Genomic DNA, 7,918 nt, shown 5'->3' on the forward strand with positions numbered 1-7,918 from the left:
CGGCGACGACCTGCGGCGGCGGCGGCGGGCGTCTCGCGGCGGCAGCGACCTGTGGCGGCTTGTGGCGGCGGCGGGTGGCGGCACTAGGGTTTCTAGGGGGCTGGGCTGCGGCTCGGGCCTCCCGGCTCTTAAAGGCCGGCCGGGCGCAGTGTCTGGGTCGGACACGGCCCGTTAAATCGGTTGGCATTTTTTTAAAATATTTCATACAGAAGAACAAAAAAAAGAAATACTAAACGGACTCCAAAAATCCTGAAATAAATTTTCCCCCTCCTCTAAAAATAGGCCGGACAAGGTGAACATTTATTTGGCCCTAAAATGCAATTTTGGAAAACATATATTTTTCCTAATTCAAATAAAATAGCGATAAAACTCCGAATAAAAATCTTATTTGATTTTAATTTTAAATATCCAATATTTCTTTATTTTGAGGAAGTCATTTTATCCTCTCTCTATTTATTTTTATAAAAGAAATATTCAAGAGAAAAATAGTTAAAATCAAACGACCCTCTCTTCAAAATTTGAGAAAACTCAAATATGAAAATAACGAAATCTCCAACCCTCTCCGTGGGTCATTGAGTTGCGTAGAATTTCTAGGATCAACCAAAATGCAATAAAATATGATATGCAATGATAATCTAATGTATAACATTCCAAATTGAAAATTTGGGATGTTACAAACCTACCCCCCTTAAGATGAATCTCGCCCTCGAGATTCAGGTTGTCTAGAAAATAGGTGAGAGTGATCCTTCCGTAGGTCTTCCTCTTGTTCCCAAGTGGCTTTATCCTCGGTATGGTGGCTCCACTGAACTTTGCAAAATTTTGATAACCTTGCTGCGTGTAACTCGGCTGGCAAACTCGAGAATTCTGACTGGCTTCTCCTCATAGGTCAAATCGCTATCCAACTGTATCGCTTCCAGCGGTACTGTATCTCTCAGAGGAATATCAGCCATCTCTGCGTGGCACTTCTTCAACTGAGAAACGTGGAACACATCGTGAACTCCGGACAATCCTTTGGGTAATTCTAATTTGTAAGCAACTTCTCCCATACGTTTCAAAACTTTGCATGGTCCCACAAAACGTGGTGCTAACTTTCCCTTAACTCCAAAGCGCTTCACTCCTCGAAGTGGGGATACACGAAGATACACTCTGTCTCCGACTTTGTAGACTGTCTCCTTGCGTTTAGAATCCGCATAACTCTTCTGCCTGGACCGGACTACCTTGAGTCTATCACGAATCAGCTTAACCTTCTCCTCAGACTCTTTAATCAAATCTGGTCCAAACAACTGTCGGTCTCCAACCTCGTCCCACAACAACGGTGTTCTGCACCTTCTTCCGTACAGTGCTTCGAAAGGGGCCATCTTCAAACTGTCTTGGTAGTTGTTGTTGTATGAGAACTCTGCATCAGGCAAATTTTCATCCCAACTAGATCCATAGTCTACTGCACAAGCTCTCAACATGTCCTCCAGAATCTGATTGACTCTCTCAGTCTGTCCATCTGTCTGCGGGTGAAAAGTTGTACTGAACTCTAGCCTGGTTCCCAAAGTTTCATGCAACTGATTCCAAAACTTTGAAGTAAACTGGGTTCCTCTATCTGATACAATTGTCCTCGGAACTCCATGCAAACATATGATCCTGGTCATGTATATCTTTGCCAACTTAGCACTGGTGTAAGTGGTCTTCACTGGGATGAAATGAGCTACTTTCGTCAAACGATCGACTACAACCCATATCGAGTCATAGCCTGAACGAGTCCTGGGTAATCCCGTGATAAAATCCAGGCCTAGCTTATCCCACTTCCATTCGGGTATCGGCAATGGTTGCAGCAATCCTGCTGGCTTCTGATGCTCTGCCTTCACTCTTTGACATACATCACAAACTGCTACATACTCTACAATATCCTTCTTCATTCTGGTCCACCAGAATCTATCCTTCAGATCCAGGTACATCTTGGTATATCCTGGGTGAATCGAATATGGTGAGTCATGGGCCTCCTGCAAAATCAGCTTCCTGATCTCCTGATCATTTGGTACATATACGCGGTCCTCAAACCATAGGGTATCATGCTCATCCTCACGAAATCCTTTAGCTTTTCTTTTGCTCATCCTTTCCTTTATCTCGGCAATCTCCTTGTCCGTCTTCTGTGCTTCTTTGATCTTATCCATCAAAGTAGATTGAATCTCCAAAGCTGCTACATAACCTCTCAGAATTATCTCCAAACATAGCTCACGAAGGTCTTCTGCTAACTCCTTGGGTAACTCTCCGGTCATGAGTGTATTGACATGACTTGCGGCTTAATGCATCGGCTACTACGTTAACCTTTCCGGGATGATAATGTAATCTCATATCATAATCCTTAATGAGCTCCAACCATCTCCTCTGCCTGAGATTTAACTCTTTCTGCATGAAGATATACTTCAAACTCTTGTGATCCGTGTATACCTCACAATGGTTTCCAATGAGAAAATGTCCCCATGTTTTCAACGTATGCACTACGGCTGCTAACTCTAAATCATGCATAGCATAATTCAACTCATGGGGTTTAAGCTGTCGTGAGGCATATGAAACAACTCTTCCTTCCTGCAAAATAGCCTCACATTCCTCAGTCCATTTGAACTTGGTGTCCTTCTTCAACAACTCCGTCATAGGCTTTGCAATCTTCGAGAAATTCTCAATGAACCTCCGGTAGTATCCCGCGAGTCCAAGGAAACTCCGGATCTCTCCAACTGTCGTGGGTGACTCCCAATCTATCACAATGACAACCTTGGTGGGGTCTACCGTTATTCCTTCTCCGGATATAACATGTCCAAGAAATCCAACTTCCTTCAACCAAAACTCACACTTGCTGAACTTGGCGTATAGCTGATGTTCTCTGAGCTTCCCAAGTACTAAACGCAAATGCTCTTTATGCTCTTCTTCATTCTTCGAGTAGACCAAAATATCATCAATGAACACCACAATGAACTTATCCAAAAACTCCATAAACACCTTGTTCATCATGTTCATAAAATAGGCAGGTGCATTAGTCAGGCCAAATGACATAACGGTATACTCATATAGCCCGTAGATCGTGGTAAAAGCTGTCTTAGGTATATCTTGCTCTCGAATCTTCAGCTGGTGGTACCCTGATCACAGATCGATCTTGGAAAACACCTTAGCTCCTTGCAGCTGATCAAACAAATCATTGATCATCGGCAGTGGGTACTTGTTCTTGATCGTTACTTCATTTAATCCACGATAATCAACAAACATCCTTAACGATCCATCCTTCTTCTCCACTAGAGGTACTGGTGATCCCCAAGGTGATGAACTTGGGCGAATATATCCTTTATCCAATAACTCCTTAATTTGCTTCTTAATTTCCTCTAAATCCTGTGCAGGCATCCTGTACGGTCTCTTAGATATTGGCCATGTGCCTGGCAAAAGCTCAATCAAAAACTCAATGTCTCTATCCGGTGGCATGCCTGGCAACTCTTCTGGAAATACATCCGGGAAATCCTTCACCACTGGTACTTCCTCCTGTACTACTCTTGTTAAGGAATTTACTTGAGTCCTATTCGGCACATGCCGGGATACATACTTGATCCTTCTTCCTTCTGGGGTGGTGAGCAAAATCGACTTACTGGCGCAGTCAATGTCCCCTCCATACTTCGATAACCAATCCATGCCTAATATAACAGCCAATCCTCGTGACTCCAATACTATTAGGTCTGAGGGGAACAAGTAGTTGCCAATCCTTAATGGTAACCGATCACACCATAGGCTAGCCATATACTCTGCTCCTTGTGAGGTTACTAACATGGGTGACCCAAGGGCTTGGGTTGGCAGTTTAAACTTATCCACGAATCCCCTTGATATGTATGAATGTGATGCACCAGTATCAAAAAGAATGACTGCAGTAAATGACTTAACCAAAATCTTACCTATTACTGCATCTGGCTGGGCTTCAACCTCCTCCACGTTGACGTGGTTCACTTGTCCCCTGGTAAAAGGGTTGGGCTTCTTCCCAGAGCTTCCATTGCCATTTCCATTCTTTGCTTCAGGACATTCATTGGCATAATGTCCGGTCTTCTGGCACTTGTAGCAAGTAACATGGCTTAGATCTTTCTTGGCGGGTGTTGCCGGGTTGGAACGGTTCTATCCGCTACTTCCTCCATTTCCATTCCCATTCTCGGGGCCACTATGGTTGTGTGAACTTCCTCCATTATGAGTGTGGCCTCCATGGTTATGCACAAGTCCTCCCGAGTTCGGGGTGAAACGGGGTCTCTGCTGAGCTCCAGAATTATACTTCCCTTGTCCATACTTCCTCTTGCGGCTGTCAATCCGCTGCTGCTTTCCTTCTAGCATAAGAGCTCTATCCACCAACTCCTGGTAGTTATTGAAATTTGCCACCATCAACTGCATGCTCAGCTCATCATTCAGTCCTTCCAGGAACTTCTTCTTAGCTGCATCTGTAGCGACGTCATCTGGGGCATAACGTGCTAACTTACTAAAGTCATCCACATACTGGCCTATAGTGCGCCCTCCTTGGCGTAAGTTGCGAAACTCACGCTTCTTCATGGCCATAGCTCCTGCTGATACATGGGCAGTGCGAAAAGATTGTTGGAACTGGTCCCATGTAACAGTTGCTATATGATATGTGACAGTGTAATTCTCCCACCATGAGGCTGCTGGTCCATCCAATTGGTGCGCGGCAAAACGCACTCTCTCTGCATTGGTGCATCCTGCAGTAGTCAACTCCCTTTCAATCTTGCGAAGCCAATCATCTGCAACTATCGGCTCGGTGCTACTGAAAAACACCGGCGGCTGCAACCTGAGAAAACGGGCTAAATTGTCAACTGGGGGTGGTGGTGGTGGGTTGTTATTGCCTTGGTTCTGAACTAACAACCGCATCAGGGTATTCTGTTGCTGGATCAACTGAGTGAGCTCCGGTGGAAAGATAAATCCGGGGTCACGTCTCGGAGGCATATGAGGGTTTAGAGGGAAGAGAATAGAATAGAATGAGGTCTAGTGAGAAAACACTACCCATATGCACATGAGACAAACACAATCATGTCACTCAATCAAGCAAGCAAGGGCATACAATCGGTCTAGAACTATCGTTACAAAGTGCTTGGACTATACTATTTACATGGTGGAATACTACTACTGATATGGTGGTCCACTAGAAATATTGTTCGGTCGAAGACTCCATGATATCCGCTCCAGCTTCATCAACATAGTCATCATCACTATCGTCGGGGTCCGAGTCAGTGTCGTCGATGATGATGTAGTTCTCTGGGCAAGTGGAACCGTCATCTTCTCCTCCTAGCGCGGGGTCTCCCATGAATACTCCTAGCTTCCTTGTCAGGTCGTCATTCATCTCCACTAGTATCGTCATTTCCTCCTCGTATCCATCGCATGTAGACTTGAGTTCTTCCTCCAACTCCGTGATCCTTGTCATTGCCTTCTTTAGATCTATCATGCCTGCACACATCTGGTTCTTCTGGCAGCGAATATGCTGGTTTAACTCCTGGATGAAAGCGACAATCGATCTATCCTTCCTAGTGCTGATCATCTCCCATTTCTCATCTCGGCGCCCACAAATCTGGTAGATAGTATCCTTGAGATCCTTGTGGTAAACTTCTCCAATGCGTCCCATGGTGATGTGGGTTGCCATACTCTTGCCTAGACTCCAGGTTGGTGCATCAAAGGAAAACTCTATGGGCTCAGTGACTGGCGTGAATGTCCTTCCTGGAACTTGAACTTGAATCATCCAACGCTCCTCCTCTGGTAAAGTGGCATTGTAAGTCCCGATGAAGCCTGGTATTCCGATGTTCAGGTACCTAGTGACTTCCTTCAAGTGACGTCCAAAAGGTGTGTCTTCATCTGGTTGTGCAAACTTGTTCCTTGCGTCCGCCATCCTAAAGAGTAGAAAATAGAGAGGAGTCAGAAATGAGAAGAGAGTAGTGACCTAGGGTTTTGGCTTAGTGGTCATGTCCTACAGTCAGCGTGTGCTCTGATACCATCTTGTAGCGACCAGACCTCAAACGGTCGGATCTCTATGCATAAGTGTCATCCCTGGATCGGTAATGCTGACACACACACAGTACTTGAAGGATTTATAACAGAGTAGCAATCACACACTTACTACATCGAATGTCTCAAAAGAGAACTTATTACAATAAATATGGATTAAGGCCATCTAATACGATAACAGCGGAAGGCTTGGAAGATAAAGTGAGTCCATCAACTCCAACGGCATCACTGAGTGAAAGACCACGACCTAGGGCTCCTTACTCGTCGTCTGAAAAGTCTGCAACATGATACGTTGCAGCCCAAAAACGGGCCAGCCCATGGAATATGCTGGCAATGTAACACAAAAGAGTAATAATGCTATCACTAAATGCATTTATGGCTGGTGGAGGCTGTATGGTTGATATGTTTTGCGAAAAGCCAATTTTTCCCTACTGCAAAGGAATATATTTTATTTAACTACCAAGTTGGTTGAAAAACATTGAGAAGGTAAACCCCCCTCAATCCCTATTAAAAGTAATTAATACCCCAACAAAATTTATTTAGTGTGATGAGATCAACATGATAATCCAAGAACCAGATACTCAATATGTCCTTAACCGGGGACACGGCTAACCATGATTAGTTTGTACACTCTGCAGAGGTTTGCGCACTTTTCCTCACAAGACTCGATCTCCTCCGTTGGATTTCTCGCACTACATGGTGTTTGAGAAACGGATGACTGAGACACGGTCTTTCAGAAGCGTTAGCACCTTACAATGGATAGACAGTACCATCTACATCCCCTACATCTGCTAGTCTACCACTGTAAGAGTTCACACGACTTAATCAACTATGCCAGAGCCCATAATGTCTTGTGGCTGCACACGGAAGTTTCTAGCATGAATAATCTCATGATCCCTTTGATCCTGGGTGGCAGTCCATAGGAGAATCACACGGTACCCCGGGATTTCCAAAAATACAGACAATCACTGGAATTCCCCAGGTGCCTCAATCCACCCAGATGTGTATTTAAGTTGCCACCTTAAGATAACCATTAATTAAGAATACTCACATCTGTCGTGAATACACTCAAACCCAATCCACATCTACGAGCATAGCATAGCAGTATAAGCAACGTAGAAGTAACTCCCAAGGTTTGATAGTAAACAGGTGAATAGGTACTACCTCAACTACTTCCCAACCCACAATATAATTCAGATCCTAACCATGCAATTGTTTGAGGATTGATCTAGTGCAATAAAACTGGGTAGTAAAGAGGTATGATCAAAGTGTTACTTGCCTTGCTGATGATCCGCAAAACCTAGAGACTCGTAGTAGCACGCTTCACACTCCGGGTACTCTATCGCAACAAAAAAGCATACAATAAGCAATCAATCAAGGTCACGGGTAAAACTCAAATAAGAAATCTAACTAGAAAATCCAACTTAAGAACTCCAGTTTGCAAAAAGAATCAAATCAAACGAAGCAACAAAACTCGAACGGCGAAAGAAACACGCTTCGTTTACTAATCTGGACTAAAGTCAAATTTTACAGTAGCAAAAACTTGTTTAAGTTGGTTAAACAGAAAGAGGGATTCGAGACGAAACTCTAGGCGCTTGAATCGCCCGATTCCGATAAACGAGCGAAAAGTTATACTAAAACGAAAATCGGATCAGAAATCATGATCGAAAATAATCGCGGAAAATCCAAGAAAAAGAAAAACCAACGAACAGGCTAACGAACGAACGTTCGCTGTCTGCTGCTAAACGGTGAAAACCGTTCGTTAAAACGAACTAACGAACGGGCGTTCGCTAAATAACAAAACAGAAAAAGATCTAAAAAAAGGGATCTAGGTTTTCAAAAAAAAAACCGAACGGTTTTTCTTCCGACGAAACCGGCGGCGGATCGGGCGGCTACCTCGGGA

This window comes from Triticum dicoccoides, chromosome 4A (assembly GCF_002162155.2).
Source record: "Triticum dicoccoides isolate Atlit2015 ecotype Zavitan chromosome 4A, WEW_v2.0, whole genome shotgun sequence".
NCBI lineage: Eukaryota > Viridiplantae > Streptophyta > Magnoliopsida > Poales > Poaceae > Triticum > Triticum dicoccoides.